The sequence below is a fragment of the Protopterus annectens genome, chromosome 4.part0, assembly GCF_019279795.1.
Source record: "Protopterus annectens isolate FY-2018-M chromosome 4.part0, PAN1.0, whole genome shotgun sequence".
Lineage (NCBI taxonomy): Eukaryota > Metazoa > Chordata > Ceratodontiformes > Protopteridae > Protopterus > Protopterus annectens.
Window position 1 is genome coordinate 715,547,282 of NC_056733.1, and position 17,452 is coordinate 715,564,733.

General features: G+C 39.8%; 1 protein-coding gene across 2 annotated transcripts in view; it reads right to left on the reverse strand.

Annotated features, from left to right (window-relative positions):
• The window catches only part of LOC122800138 (1-aminocyclopropane-1-carboxylate synthase-like protein 1), a 505,362-nt gene that overhangs the window by 416,976 nt on the left and 70,934 nt on the right, over positions 1–17,452 (reverse strand). Inside the window, exon 1 of one of the 2 annotated variants that reach the window (XM_044069657.1) lies at positions 2,444–2,480. The exons of the other annotated variant lie outside the window; for it this stretch is intronic. The gene's annotated coding sequence lies outside the window, so the exon portion shown is untranslated. Of the gene's footprint in view, positions 1–2,443; positions 2,481–17,452 lie in introns of those variants that run through there. 2 annotated transcript variants of the gene reach the window in all.

A 17,452-nucleotide genomic window follows, 5' to 3' on the forward strand; every position in this document is an offset into this window, starting at 1 on the left:
GGTGGTCAAGAATACCACATACACAAATGTCATAGATATAGCCAATATGCTAGCAGACAAGTTCAGGGAAAACTTCACCACCCCTGCCCCTCCCCCCATCAGTAAACCAGGATATCCCCAGCACCTGCCCCTCTCCCCTAATCACCAGGGAGCAGGTTATTAATGTCCTTTCAAAGACAAAAATTACAGCTTCCATGAGACCCGAAAACATCCCTGGCTGTGTCCTACATGAACTCAGGCAAGAGCTCTCAACACCACTAGGCACCCTATTCAACCAAAGCCTGTGCACCAGCTTCATCCCAGCAGAATGGAGGACAGCCACTGTCATCCCTCTGCACAAAGTTGGAGTGTCCACTGACCCAGGCAATTATAGACCCATCAGCCTAACTAGCCTGATCTGCAAGACCATGGAATGCATTATCATTGACCTTACAAACAAGGACATTGGCAACCTCCAAATGCTTGATTCCACACAGTTTGGTTTTGTCAGAGGGAGATCATGCCTGTTAAACTTGGTCACCTTCTTCAAAACATTCACCAAAGCCATGGATGAGGGCAAGACAGTGCACACCGCCTACCTTGACCTAACCAAAGCCTTCAGCCACTCAGGCATAATAGATAAACTCTCCCAGCTAGGCATCAACCCATATATTACCAGATGTGCAGTTAACTGACTCACTGATAGAACCAACTCAGTCAAAATAGGGGAAGCCACCTCTAGTCGTAGACTCGTAACAAGCTACATACCGCAACGATCGGTCTTGGGGCCTCTACTGTTAGGGATATACTTTTCTGAGGTGCTAGCCAAAACCAGTGGTCTGTGGCTGACTAACTTTGCAGATGACTGTAAGCTGGGCACTGTCATAAATTCCCCTAGTAATGTGAACATCTTCCAAGAAGGCCTTACCCAAACTAATGACTGGTGACAGAAGCATGGCCTCAAATGGAATGCCAAGAAATGCATCATTATCCCCTTTAGGGAAAATGGTGTTCCCACTAATTATCACATTAATAACAATGTACTAAGGATGCAATCAGTCATGACGGATTTGGGTACCCAGGTTGATAGCAACCTGACTTTTGACCACCATGTTGCCTCTGTTGTACTGAAGACTTTCTAGATTGCCCACCACATAATTAAGGGTATTTGGAACAAGGAGGTCATAACATCCCTGTACTCCTCCCTTATCAGACCCATTATCGAGTACAATGCTCCCTTCAACATGTACCTTGTCAAGCACATGCAGCAGTTGGAGAGACCACAGAGGTTTCTAACAAGGAAAATCCTGGGCCTCAAACACCTGTCCTATACAGATAAGCTAAAAGCCCTCTCCCTCTCCCTCTACTCAGTATCGTACAGACTGCTCAGAGGTGACCTATGTCTCGCATACAAGGCCATCTCAGACTCAGCTTTGATGGAGTTGCTGCATATCCGTAAGTCAAACTCCACTCGTTCAACCCACATTCTAGGTCTCAACCTGGTCTGTGACATTAATAGAACTTGTTGGCAGGATAGATTTGTGTCCCAATGACTCCTCCATCTGCGGAATAGATTTCCTCTCCATGTGAAGCAGAGTACCTTGCTAACCCACTTTAAGATGAACTGGGATGGCTGGATAGGAAACAGAAAATATACCCCTGGAATCCCACCTGTGTCCCTTCTGGACAGGAAAAACAGGTGCTGACTGTGGGAACATAGGTGAAGTTCTTGTCTATGCTTATAAGGGCTTCTGGGTCAATAGCCTAGTATCGTCCTATGAACCTATGAACTTATAAAGAAAATGCATGTCCTGGATTGTCCACAAATGAGATAATATAAAGAAATAAATACATACACAGATACATGCATAAATTAATGATAAAAGGTGTTTTTTTCAAAAAATTTAATTTAACATAAATATATACATAAATACATAGTCATATGTACTGTAAATTAAAGATACAAAGTGTTTTTCAAACAAATTTTAACTTAACATTCTACACCATATCAAACTTAATTGAGCAAATGAATAGTACTTATCCCGAGCTAATCCATAAATAAATGATAAACACTGTTTTTCAAATAATTTGTTCTGTATTGAACTTCATTGTAGTTGCATGTTAACTGCCCACATCACATTAGCAATACGTAAGCTAAAGAAAGGACAACATCACAGACTATTATCACATCACTTCCAAACCAGGATATCATATTTAATGAGAGAACTGTGTTGCAATGATTGAAACAGTGTTAAGTCATACATCACATTTGTACCCACATTTGTAAATGTGTTGGAGGAGAAAAAACACATGCCAAGAAATGTTCTTACCTTTCACTGTACCGCTGTATCACAAACAGATGAGTTCATAAAATTTGACCTGATAATTTTTATTTTAAACTTGACAATACTTCTACCATGCAGACCTGCAGAGCAGCCATCAATAAACATAAACAGAATATTACCTCCATAGTTTAGAATTATGAAGATAGGATTCTGCCTAAACAGAAAAAAAAATGTTACCATCATGACAGTGTGGTATCCAGCATTGTTAAATTTAGGTTCAACATCGACACAAGGAAATAAAAGTTTGCTAACCAAGCTTTTCGTTTTTTGTTGAATTTCTACCTCAAGAACTCCATGTGTGTACGTTTGTATGTGTGTGTATGTTTGCGATTGTGGGTGTGCATGTGCATAAGCATGTGTGTTACATTTATGGATGTAAAGACACAAACATGCATGTGTGTGAGTGTGTGTGCAAGTGTGTGTAGAGTGACAGAGAGAGACAGAGACAGTGCTTTTAGAGGAAAAGATGAAGCATCCTATCTGTTTTTCAAATACTTGTACCGCTTATTACCGGAGGCAGGGTCTCTTCCAATGAGCAGTCCATGTGTATTCATTAGAGAGGAAAAGAATTGTTGACTATGGAAATAGTATGCTATACCTCTAAATGCTTATCAGTTTCTAAAGCTTGCAAAATTGAAAGTGCGTGTGTGTGTGTGTGTCTGTGTGTGTGTGTGTGTGTGTGTGTGTGTGTGTGTGTGTGTGTGTGTGTGTGTGTGTGTGTGTTTCTTTGGAAACATATAACAATAGATGAAATCAGTATACTGTTTTGTCGGTTAGTTGTTTGATTTTTCTGGAAATGTACTATTTGCCAAAGCTACCTTTGGCAACATTAAAAAAATTGAAAATTCCCCACCAAAATTGCATCAGCAAACAGTAGACAACTTTTTTTTTTCAGAGGAGCAAGCCCTGCTGCACCCATGCAAACTTATATATATTAATTTCAAGGCTGCACAACAGTGAAGGAAAAGGCAAACTATACTATGGGTGAAGTTAGCTTGGGCAAGCACCATTCAAACATTTTAACTTCACCAATTTGACACATTCCTGTTTTATTTTGGGAATCATTATCATACTACATAGAAAATATAGCTAATTTCTTAATTCTGAAGCTGAGCAACTCATTTTAAAATACATAAACATTAAGGTAGAAATAAACATATTTGCCACTCCAGTGACAAGGAGTGATAAAAGCCATGACTATGGCCCAGCCAACCCAGGTTTGATTAGCAACTTGGGAGACTAACAGAGTAGCCGGGAAGATGGGGGTGCCCATCCTGGGGGGCTTAGTGGGCTCATGAATGTCCCCCATGACTATCCCTGGTGTAGGCTGCGGGGTGGAGTAAAACAGGTGTTAAAGCATGGTGGGCATAACTGAGCTGCCATGGTGTTGGGGGCAATACACCACATGCCCCCATGGAATGTCTGCCCCAACTCAGATCATGAAGCCGCATATGAGGAGGGGAAAAAAAAGCATGGTATGGCACAAAGAAAAAAAAACAGATCAATGTAGTGTAGCACAACACCCCCCACCCTCCAAGACACCCTTAGGTTTTTTGCTGGCCCTGTCAAAAACTGCAGACACTAGACTGGGGGTGATTGGTTGACAAGCCAGCAGACCAAGCGAAGGATGTGGGGCACTGGGACAGCTATCAAGTATGGCTGGTCAAAACTTACTTATGAGTATGAATTCAATAGTTAAGCAGTATTAAGTGCTGCTTGGAGAGTACCGTGTACTATTTCTCCATGCTTTCGGATGCTGGGTCATGGAAAGTGGTCTGTGTTGTGTGCAAGTGATTTTATAGTATGAGAACAACTGATCTGTACTATACTTCTGCAAAGCAGTTTTGTGAAATTATTATGACTTTGTACAATATAGCCTAATTCTGTTATTTAATTATGTAATGCTACATTTGATGCCATCTAACCTGACTTCAGAAAGTCACCCTAACTACTCCATACATAAATCTTCTGCGTCCACTATAGTAGTCTCCCACCAACTCCTGAGTATTACAACCCGTACTAGTCCTTCACCATTGGATAACAAAGTTCAACAGTTCACTCTCACTCCACATGTGGCCAGTCTGATAGTATTATGTCTTCTAAGGCTGTGTAGCAACTGTTTTTTCTTTACCAACTATTCTGTGTTTCTACTAATGTATAGTGCAATCTGCAAGATATATAAATAACAAACATGGATGCAAACTTTTTGCAGCATCCCACTATCAGTAATCGTCATACATGTACAACACACCACATCAGTCACAACATGCAACTATGTCTATAACTTATACTAAGGCTTCAAAGAGAAATTTGTCAAAGCCTCCTTGAGCACTAAAGGATTCCAGCACATGAAACAATGCATACAGCATCTCTACTCACACAGAAACACTCTGCAAATCCACATACTTCACTCAGGAGTCATTAGGAAAGTAGGCCTAAACCCATATGGCTCACTAAGGGTGCTTGCACAAATTAAAATATTTTGGTCAGAGATGACTCTATAGTTTGACATACAGATTCTGCACTCATCAGACTGGACAACTGGACAAGAACAGAGTGACTGCAAACTGCTTGTCTAGTGCCAGGATGCATAATGCCACAAGGACACTAAGGTCCCTTAACCTGGATAAATATGACTAAGATTTTTCTGTGACCGGAGGTAATCCATCCAGATGGACATGCAAGGAAACGTGAGAAACAGAAAAGACACTATTTTCTTGCCTTCACCAAGAAGGATACCTAGAATCCAACAAAGGCTAATTGGCTTTAACAGTTGGTTAAGTAGTTGATGTCATTCTTTCTAGGGAGGGTCCAGTATGTGTTGATCTAGGAAGAGATGGTAAAACTTACTGTTTTGCTAGGAATGGTATATACCTCTCATACCAGGTATTGATCCTACTAGCTAAGGATTTTGCTGCACTCGTAGTGCCCTTTTTAGGCAGACTCTCCCTATTGGTCATTTCAACATGACAAAATTAAACAGAAATTTGAATACCATCATAGTGTCACACCTCATTGCTAGGAGTCTAAACAGAAAGATGTAATAACTTTAGGTACTCCTGTAACTTGAACTCATTCATAGTTATGAAGTTGATGAGATATGGTTTCAGTGAAGTTACAGCACTTCCTCTGTATCAGGGTTTGGTTCCTGTCATGTTCTCAGGCCCTTGGATAATTGAGTGGAAGGGGGTTCATTATTTGTCAGAAACACTACCACCTCAAAACAGATTATCCACAATCTTAAACTGTAGATTCATGAGGTTAAAATCACCCTTAACAAATTCATTGCGAACTACAGAGCCCTGTTAGTATCCTCCAAATGTCAATGAAATTACCTTAACACAGTAAGGTGTGAAATATTAAACCAAGTATCTTTTTTTTGCTGAGAACTTCAATTACCAAAGTACTGATATTGATGTCTTTAAATGCGCCGCATTTCCTTGATAAAGTCAAGGAAATGTGTCGCATTTCCTTGACTTTATCAATACCAATGTACTGGAACAAATTGAAAAACTACCCAATAGGGGCTATGATATGTATGACATAGTCCTTATTAGACCATCTCCCACCTGTAATCTAACCTGCATCTTTTAATTCCTGGTTAAATCTGACCACAAATTGGTAATCTTTTCTGTTAGGCATAGTGGTACTACCACACCTCCAAAACACTGTTTTAGGGGACTTTTTCAGGCCAAACCAAACTTAATTCATCTACAAGACCTATGCAAAATTTGCAACAATTCCCCACAAATGGGCCCAACTAAGAGGGCTGACACATTTACCCCCAGTATTTACCATTACCTAAACAGTTGCATAGAAAAGTCAATACCTGACCACTCTAAATATATTGGTAAATTTTTGAATAAACCCTTCTAGTGGAATCCCGTATAGATAAATTGTATAACAAAAGACCAAAAATACCAAAAAGAAATCATAATAAATGCCCATCTTATTAGCCCAAGATCACACTGAAACGTGCTAGCAAGAAACTTAACAGCAGTATTCTTGGCACTTGATTACCGGGATAGTCTACTGGGCCATAAGAGCCCATTTTCAATGGAGGGCTGGGGAGAAAAGCTCCAAGTACATGTTACAAGCTTGAACAATTAAGTAAAGATGTACAGAATATCAAAGTATACATTATGGTTAAAAAGAAATAAATGTACATATAAAAGGTTGAGCAGTTAAGTTGCACAGATTATCACGGAATGCATACTTACATAGTTAAAAAAGACATAAATGTACATATATAAACAATTTTAACAGTATTGCATAGATCACTACATGTAAGATAGCATTCTAAGCAGTTAGTAAGAGCAATTTTGTTAATGTGTCTAAATAATAGGCTGGAAGAGTGAGTGAGTAGAGATGGTAAGAGGCGTAGTTAAGAAAGATTGATGAAGAGCAGTTAAAGCTCCAGATGGAGGATAAGTAGTTGAATAAAGAAATTTAAAACATTGCAATATTTGTACTAGATCTGAGAGTGATAGGAAGGGAGATCTACTTTTTACCAGTAACATAGGAGTATAAAAGCTGGCCAGGTGGACGTTTTGGTTTATGAATTTGAAGTAGATGTTGATCTTCTATTGAGTTGGTAGTTGGTGAAAAGGGAGGACAGTGAAGGGCATAATAATGGTTTGTGTATAATTTTATGTGCTGTCATTAGTTGTATATAGGTGTGATAGTGTGGTAATTCTAACCAGATTAGAGAGTGTAATGCTACACAGTGGGGGTAGAATAGGAGGCATTGTTTTGCAAATCACGCAATTTTATTGTAGCAGGTTTCTAGTTTGGAGTTTAGGTTAGAAGTTCAGTTTGTGAGTAGGACTGCGCCCGTGAAGAAAACTCCATGTGTGTGCGTTTGTATGTGTGTGTGAAGAAAAGAATGGCAGTCATTGCGGGTGGCCTGGACTGAAATCATGCTGAGTAGCAGGCAGACTTTGATTGCTGGTGAAGAAATGAACTTGAGTCTGAATACATTTTTCAAAAATCTTAGAAAGGGGGGAGATAATGGTGATTGTGCGGTAGTTGGAGAGATCTGTGGGGTCACCGCTTATATGGAGGGGTAGTATATGTGCCAGTTTCCAGATTTTAGGGATGTAAGATTTGAGGATGGGTCTGTTTATGAGAATGCTAACTGGGTAGGCCACAGCATCTGCGGCAAGTCTTAGGCAGTCTGTGGGTAAACCACCCATTGCGTTAGAGCCTGGTTTAAGTTTGAATAGGCATTTTATGGTTGAAGTGGAATTGGCTTTAAGGTGAAGGGACATGTGCAGGAATTGGATAAATCAGTAGAGACAGAGGGGGAGTGGTGTGGGAGGAGAGGGGAATCTGAAGGGGCTGTGGCAGAAGAGCATGAGTCAGTATGGTTTTGGGTAAATTTGGGTATAATATTAGATATAGTGCCAATGAAGTGGTTGTTGAAGACAGTGGCTAAATCCATCCATCCTCAACCCCTTTTCCCATTTTGCATATGGGTTCAGGGTGTCACTTTTGCAGTGACAATCATCTCCAGCCCAGGTTTACATTGCCGAGTGGCTAGCTCTGCCTCAGTAGTTCATTAGTAGTAGTACCACTCACTCACAAACACACTCTCACCTATGGCCAATTTAGAGTGTTTAATCCACCTACTGCATGTCTTTGGAATGTGGGAAGAAAGCAGGACACCTGGAGAAAACCCACGTGACTGCAGGGAGGACATGCAGACTCCAAACACAAATCACCCCAGCTGAGAGAGTAGCTATATCTGAGTTATTTATGTTAGGAAATGGAGTGGGTTTGGTCTTAGTACCAGGGTTTAGGAGTGAAGAGATATCTATTCAGAATTATTTGGGATTATTTCTATTACTGGACTGGAGTTTTAGATGGTACTCTTTTTTTTCTTTTTGGTTATTTATGTATTTATTTATTTATTTTATGGGGTTGCGGAGTTGCCTATAATTTTGTAGTGTGATAGGATTTTTATTTTTTATCCAGTGTTTCCATACTTTATCTCTGTTTTGCATAAATTGTTTTGTTGATTGTATTAGCCATGGGGTTAAATAAAATTTTGCCCTCTTCAAGTGGGGATGGGGGGTGCAGGTTTATTTAGGGTTTTTAGGAATAGGTTGTTAAAGCAGTTGTCAGCTTCATTTAAGGGAATTTTTTTTAGAATATTCCAGTTTATGTGTTTTAGTAGATCAATGAATGTGTGGAGGTCAAAGCTGGTTAAATTCTTGGCACGTTTGTAGTGATGTTCGTTTTTGGATGGAAGTGGAAGTTCTGAGGATGAAATCAGGGAGATGATCGCTTAGTGTATTTGGGATGGTGCCAGCTGAGGAGATTTTGTTAGGGTCACTGACAAAAATCCATTCAAGAATGGAGCCTTCTGAGTGGGATTTGTTAAATCTAGGCGGTGATGTAATTGATTGGGTAAAATTTTACAAATTTATATTACAAGAGGGATGTTTTGAACAGATGTAGGACCAGTTTATGTTTACGTATTAGAAAATGTTTACCAGAGTAAAGCTTAAGGTCACTACAGATACCTCAGAAAACTGCAAATTTCTTCATTATGACAGGAAATGAAATAATAATGTTCATTACCTTCCTAACTATCCCTGAAAATATAGTTTCCACTGAAATCACATTAGAAAAAGTCTCAGAAGCCCTATCAAGGGCTTAAAATAATGCTTCCATCGGACCAGTCAACACACCAGGCTGAATGCTCATCAGTGCCTCCTAGTACGCACTGTCCAAGTCTCTGCTTAAACTGCTCAACCTTAGTCTATATACAGGGTTTGTTCCAGATGATTGGAAACCCACACACAAGGCAGCCCCTTTATATATCCTTGTGATTTTAGGCCCATTATAATTGCCAGACTTATATGAAAAGTTATGCAATGTATCATGGAATAACTCATTAATGCAGCCACAGGCAATGTAACTCATGTAAACCCCACTCATTCTGGTTTTCTTCAGGGCATGTCCTGTATCATGAACCTGCTAAGCTTCTTTGTAAAGGATACAGAAACTCTGGACAGTAGTCACGTTATGCATGCTGCTTATCTTGACCTGGCAAAGGCTTTTGACACTGGCCCAAATGCTATTATCACTGAAAAAAATTAAGCACATTTAATATAAAACCCTACTTTGCCACTGGATTGCAAATTGACTCACATTCCAAGTTGTAAAAGTTGCTGGTACCCACTCATAGTGTAAAACTGTAACTAGTACTGTACCACAGGGATCGGTGATACTGCTGTACCACAGGGATTGGTGACAGTGCTGTACCAGAGGGATCGGTGATAGTGCTGTACCACAGGGATCAGTGACAATGCTTTACCAGAGGGATCGGTGATAGCGCTGTACCAGAGGGATCAGTGATAGTGCTGTACCTCAGGGATCGGTGATAGTGCTGTACCAGAGGGATCGGTGATAGTGCTGTACCACAGGGATCGGTGATACTGCTGTACCACAGGGATCAGTGATAGTGCTGTTCCACAGGGATCAGTGATAGTGCTGTACCAGAGGGATCAGTGATAGTGCTGTACCAGAGGGATCAGTGATAGTGCTGTACCACAGGGATCGGTGATAGTGCTGTACCACAGGGATCAGTATTAGTGCTGTACCAGAGGGATCTGTGATAGTGCTGTACCACAGGGATCGGTGATAGTGCTGTACCACAGAAATCAGTGATAGTGCTGTACCACAGGGATAGTACTGTACCACAGGGATCAGTGATGGGCCTTCATCACTTTCTCATTTATTTTGCAGACATCCAATTCAATAAACAAGAAGCATAGTTAACCAAGTTTACCAACAGCTGCAAGCTTGCTCTGTTACCTGCTCATGCAACAACACTAAAACTAAACTAGTGTCAATAATAGCACGCTAACCTTCCATACAACAGGTTGATTGATTGCTGATACTACAGTGTGCCATAGGGGGTGCTGTACTTCTGAGTGTGTTGTCCTTTGGATGAGACATTAAACAAAGACCTCTTCTGCTTGAGATGGTGGCAGCTTTGATGACTATAAAAGATCACATGGCTCCTGTTAAAAAGAGGCTAATAAAAAAAAAAATGTTTCAACACTGGCTGGATTGCATACATAAGTAGTACATCAAAAATTATCTTAAGCTAAATGTATAAAAGTGGACTGCTCAGCAAAGAAGCTGATCTCATTTCTTGTTATAAATGATACTCATCTTCAGACAGACATGATTATATGAGACCTAAGGACTGGTATGAACAACTTACTCATTTGATCATCACATTTCCACCATATTATGGAAAGCCTTTGATTTGGTCTAGTCAGTTTTAAAGGGGGTATCTTCAAGATTCAGACAAGTCATTCTATGACAGTACTCTTCTTTCATCAGACCAGTCATCAACAACAATACTTCCTCTCTTTCTTCTTCTCCTTTTGGCTTTTCTTCTAGTGTATGCAAATCTAAACATATTGCTCAACTGGAAAGACACCAAAGATGTCTAACAAAGTAAATTAAAGTCCTTAAATCATTCAACTTTCTTGCTTGAAGAGCATGATTCCACTTATATTCACTTATACTCAGTTATATTCTACTTTCAGTTCTGTGTTGATCTTGTCTCATGTTTCAAGAAGCAAACATCCAATCCTAATTGACCTACTATTTCTTTAAAAATTCAGTGGCTGTACAAATGCTATACTATGGTCCTATATCTACAACAACAAATAAAGAAGACTCACTGGAAGGATCAACGTAATTGTAGTCTATAGAATAAGTTATCATTATAGGTTAAACAAAGTACTACTTTGATTACCTTTAACGTTAGTCTTGGTGAGTGGATCAGTAGACACAACTTTATATCTTGGATATCATGCATGAGGTGTCTGAAAAGGATGCGAAAAACTTTGAAGTGTGTCTACCTAAAGTTTATATAGCCAGGCATTTTATGGTTCCCATGATCACTTATACAGTACTGTTCCTGTATTCCTGTAGTGTGTTGTTCTTGCCTTGTGTAGCAATTACAGAGGAAGCACAACCAGAAAGTGTGTGTGTGTGTGTGTGTGTGTGTGTGTGTGTGTGTGTGTGTGTGTGTGTGTGTGTGTGTGTGTGTGTTGGGGGGGTTGTATATCCTTGTAGGTGGTGCCCTATGTCCATTTTTATGCACATTGTAAATTATTTGCATCATGTCATCAGACTGGACCATAAACAAACACTGGCCTGTTTTTACATTTAATAGAAGGTTCCAGAAATTATTTTCTATTCCATGTTTGTTTGCTGCAAGACTGAAATTATATTTTTCTTTGCTGGACATCTGTACAGGATGTGGTAATTATGTACAGTTTTCCAAAGTTATTAACCCTTTTATGTAGTTATGTAGTAGAGCTGGCTAAACTATATGTTTTACCAAGAAGATATGTTTTCAATGTTTTGTTGAGCTCACGCTTAAAACACAGTATAATATCTGATGCAATATTAAGTGAGGGAAGAGTGATTTTGTGGGTCTTGTGAAAATGGCTATGGGGTCCTGGTTTTGTAGAAAATGTTGGATGTACTCACTCTATGGATAGTGGGTAATAGAAGCAGTGCTAAGAGGCCATGGGGATTGTAAGATAATGGAGAATCATACTTCTCAGCTATTCAGATTTTAACAGAATGTCCAGATTTTGGCCTCATATTTTTGGTCTATTCCTCATAAAATGTGTATCTTCCTGGTAAATCATCAAAGATTAAAATCCCTAAATAACAACATACATTTCAGTTTCAGACTTCATAGCCGACAGTAAATACATGCAGATATAAAACCTGATATTCTAGCAACTTTCTAAGCATATTAGAGCACTGTTTAAAATCTGTCATTGATTTTTGGCCTTTGTCTCTCATTATTTTTGGTTTTGTTCAGAATTCTTGTCCTTCTAGGTATGTGATGATTGGAAGCAGAGTTATGAATAAAAGAAGATTGTTTGACAATGAAGCCTGTTTTGAAGGGGTGGCTGGAACATTAGCATGGCATTATGATAGATAGGATGTGTACTAGAAAGGGCAGTCTTGACACTAGCAAGCAGTTCATTTTTGTTGAGATTACTGCTTTGGTCATGTGGTCTCTATTACTGAGTGTATGTGGGCCTTAAGGCCACAGACAAGTATTATATCTGTCTTTCTCAGACGAAATGGTACAGGAGGCCATACTATAGCAGAAAGTAAGAAGGACATTATTTAAAGATAGGTACATGGAATATGTCAGGAATAAATTCTGCTATTAAGTAGGAAAGATTTACAACTGACCTCTGTTAGGGAGGAATTACTGTGTTTTTACAACAGGTGCAACTTCAATGGAGGGAGGGGGAGACCACAGAAAAAGAGACTTAGTTGTCTGTTACGTAATTAGACTAAAGGGGAAAAATAGAGTGTAGGGATTTTAGTGGTGTGCCATAGGTGTGGGAAATGGGGATTAAGATGAAAGAAGAGAATGTGTTGTGGGCTGTGGTAAGGTGTGCTGTTGAAGGTAAGGTGATTGTGCTAAGAATGTAATATGAGCTAAATGTAGACAGAGTTTCAATAACAGAATGTTTCCTGGGAGGTCAGTAGGTTAAAAGAGATAATAGACAGGCTTTTATAGGGCAGGATTTTAACCTTGTTCTGCAGCTTGAACTGGGCAGAATGTTCTAAAAAGTGGAATTCCACAAAAAGAGCCAGGAGGCTTTGAAGAAATAAATGTTAGAAGTTTTAATAGACATCCAGAGATAAAGGAGGGGGAAAGTCTGCAGAATATTCCTTTTCTGAAAATTAGAGTAAACAGGCTAGCAAATTATATAGAACATTAGAAGACATGAGATCAGTAGGAGAGATATAGTAAATAAGTTGAAGGGCAATCTCTCTGATTATGCCGCAGTGCATATCACACTAGAGTGGATGGAAAGGTGAATGGAAATGGAGGTGAATCCCAGGAAGATGGAGATGGGGACTCGGGTTGAATGGTTAAAGAATATGATGGTCAGTTCAGTGCAGAAAAAGCAATACAGTTAATGTAAACTGGAGTTAGTGAGATGGTATTTTGGTGGCGCAGCATGTGAGAAATGCTTAGATGGAATAAGATGAAGTAAAATACAATACAGGAAGCAGAGAAGTTGTTATAGCAGTTGAAGTAGGGAAGGACAACATTAATGAGGAAAATTAGGATCAGATTTGCAGTATAAAGGAATCTGTTAAAAAGTTAAGTGAGATGAAGACTAAAGCAGGGATGGGCAGGAGAGAAACTATGTGTGGGTAGGGGACATGTGGACTCAAAGGTTACAGCCTAGAAGTTAAAATGTCAAGGAAGAAGGGATAGATGAAGGTTCTAGCTAGCTACTAGGTATGCAGTCCATGAAAAGCCTATCCCAATTCTTCAAGGCAGTATCAGGTTGAGTGACTTGCTCAGGGTCATACAGTAGGCAAATGTGTCTGAAAGAATCAAATCCTTACCACAAGAAGTGGCTAACATTCCATAGCCTTAATCCTCTGTGCCAACTGCCAGATAGATCATTAAACATGAGGAAGGGGAAAGGGTTCTAAAAACAGAGACTATACTGGTCTTCTATATATTTTATTGTGTGTTGTACACAAGACAGGAGGTGGAGGAAAGGGCACTTCAAGGATAGAATAGGATGGGCAGAAATTGAATAAAGTGGATAAGGAGATGATGAATAGGGTGACAGAACAGGAGAAGTACTACTGTTTGTCTTATGAAGATAGCCAATGCAGGTGGGCCAGATGAGATTCCACTATAATTCTATAATATTATGGGGTAAGATATTGCAGAGAAAATGGCTGAGATATTCACTGCAAATACTTGCAAGTACAGGTACCCCTATTTATATGAGAAGCTATTTTGGTGGTATTACTTAAAAGCAAAGGGAACTTGAAACACCCTGGTACATTTCTGATCTATATCAGTGGGCTAAGTTGTTTCGTAGAGGAGTAACAGCCAGGATGGAAGGAGTAATATCACAGACTCTGAATGAAGATCACACAGGTTCTGGGAAGGACAAGACCCTGTGGACCAATGTCAGATGCTATTAAATGTTACAGCATGGGCTGAAGTGAAAGGACAAGGAAAGGCATGGGGGTAGCATTGCTGAATATACAAAAGCTTTTGATACAGTCATCTGGGATTACATAACAGTAATGCCAAAGAAGATTATGAGTAAGGGGTAGTTAAGGATGTTTCTGGGAAACAATTGTTCTGTAGGAACAAAAATAGTATAAATAAATGTATTGATAACTGATTGCTATTGTTAGCAGATATAGGATAGCTCCTGCCAGGAGTTCTAGATATTCTGTGCCAGTACAATATGTTACTACCCTAGAAAAATCTTCAGTTATGGTCATTTGGAATGGTCTGAAGACCAACAGTCAAATTAATTTGCCCATGTCATAAAGAATGGAGGAAGTGAAAAGGAAACATAAGAAATAGATAAAAAAGAGGCACAGAAAATGTTGGAAAGCTGGTATAATAGAGTGTTGACGACAGGAGCTAGGTGATGGCAGTCAGGATAATTGTTCCACTGGCTGGCTAATATTTTCCCAGGTGTTTGAAAATGCCTTGCCATGCTAAGGCTATAAAGTAGGTGCAACATGTCTGAGACTTTTTTGTTTGGGGGTGACTGAACTGGGAAAGAGTGTCTTGGGGTAAGAGAAAAAAAGGATGGGGCTATCCAGTTTGCAAAGATGAGTATCATCAATAACTAGAACTAAGTTGTAAGGGATATGAGAGAGATGGATTGGGGTGAGAAATGTGGGAGTCAAACAAGGCACAAACAAAAAAGGTAGAAAAGCCAGCAGGTTGTTTGGTGACTATTGTATAGGGAAAGAGTCAGGATAGATGAGAAGAACTGATGTATAGTGGTAGAAGTAATGAAATAAGATGCTAGAAGACAACTGAGGGGACCTTTGGCTAACTGGAAGGAGAAATGATTAAAATATGCAGGAGACTTAATTGACCTGACTGACAAGAGAAAAGTTGGTGATTTATTTAGCAAAAAAGGTAAATTATGCTGTAGGTGTAAGTGGTGGAAAGTGGCTGGCATATCAGGGAGTATGTATGGGGTTATATTGTAAACAAACTGGAAGGATCTCATAACAGGTCTGAAGGAATCAGCATGGTGTTATAAAAATGAATGTCTTAAAGAAGGGAAGACTTGAAAGACTATATAGAGATCTAGGCAATGGGGTGATAATTGAATGTTTTATGAGGTTAGGTACAGGTGGAAGGGAGAGAATGCCTGTAGGAGGACAGATGAGACCTGGGAATAGTGTTGGGATGTTGAGGGTTAAAGTTGATAGGATCAGTATCTTGTATCAGATCATCTGTTTCCAAATGAGGAAAGGCTTTTGGAGAAGTATTCCAGCAAGTGAAATGAACTGAACATGAAACTTGCACCATGAAATTCTTATCTGGTGCTGATGATTGACAATTGCCCATACTGATAAGAGGAGTAAGGTCTTTAAATATACAACACTAAACTAGGATATAAAATGCATACAGTAATTTCTACATTGTGTATGCTACACCATGCCAAAAATAACTTTTCTATCTACTTTGAAGTGTCATTTAGTGGAAACTAAGGCAGGTTCTCAAATGTCAGAGCAGTAAGCATAATTTATCAGTCATGTAAAAATCAGACACATGAGCGCACACACACACATACACACACACACACACACACACACACACACACACACACACACACACACACACACACACACACACACACAATCCCATACATACACATCTTCACGTTTTCACACTCACACATGTACACAGACACACACAAATACACACATGCACATACACAAATACACACACACACACACACACACACACACACACACACACACACACACACACACACACACACACACATACACATCACATATAGAAATAAAATGATCACACATGCAGATTCAATTATACATACACTTGTTGACACACACACACACATACACACAGAAACACACACATACACACAGAAACACACACACACACACATGCACATAAAATGACCACACATGTACATTCATTTATACATACATATGCATACCCTTACACAGACAGACACACACGCACACAAGTGCGTGCACAGAACACACATACATATCCCAAATATACACATGCTCACACTTACACACACAAACACACACACACACACACACACACACACACACACCCCAGCAAAATGCAGACAGAAGTGTGTGTGTGTGTGTGTGTGTGTGTGTGTGTGTGTGTGTGTGTGTGTGTGTGTATCTCCATCCCACACAGTTTGGTTTCATCAACGGGAGGTCATGCCTGTTAAATCTGGTCGACTTCTTTGAGACAGTCATGAAAGCCATGGACAAGGGGAAGACGGTGAACACTGCTTATCTTGACCTGGCTAAGACCCTTGACATTCCCCAGTTGGGTATAATAGATAAACTCTCTCAACTATGCATCAATCCATATGTTACCAGATGGGTATTAAACTGTCTCACTGATAGAACCCACCTAGTCAAAATAGGAGAAGCCACCTCAAGCAATAGACCCATAATGAGTGATGTACTCCATGGATTGGTCTTGAGGCCTCTGTTTTTTGGGATATACTTTTATGAGGTGCAGGCCAAAACCAGTGGGCTATGGCTGATGAAATTTGCAGATGACTGCAAGCTGGGAGCTGTCATCAATTCCCCTAGTGATGTGGACATCCTCCAAGAGGGTCTCATCCAAACAAATGACTGGTGTCAGACACATGGCCTCAAACTGAATGCCAAAAAAATGCATCATCGTCCCATTTGGGGAGAGTGACATCCCCACAAATTATGACATTAATAACACGGTCCTAAGCACAAAATCAATTGTGAGGAACTTGGGCACCCAGGTTGATAGTAAACTGAATTTTGACCACCATATTGCCTCCATTATACAGAAAGCTTTCTACATGGCACACCTCATTAGTAGAGGTATCTCATTCAGGGACAAGGAGGTCATAACATCCCTGTATTCTTCCCTTATAAGACCATTATTGAGTACAACTACAATGCCCCTTTCAGCATGTACCTCACAAAGCACATGCAGCAGCTGGAGAGACCACAGAGGTTCCTCACTAGGAAAATCCAGGGGCCTCAAACATCTACCCTACAAAGATAGG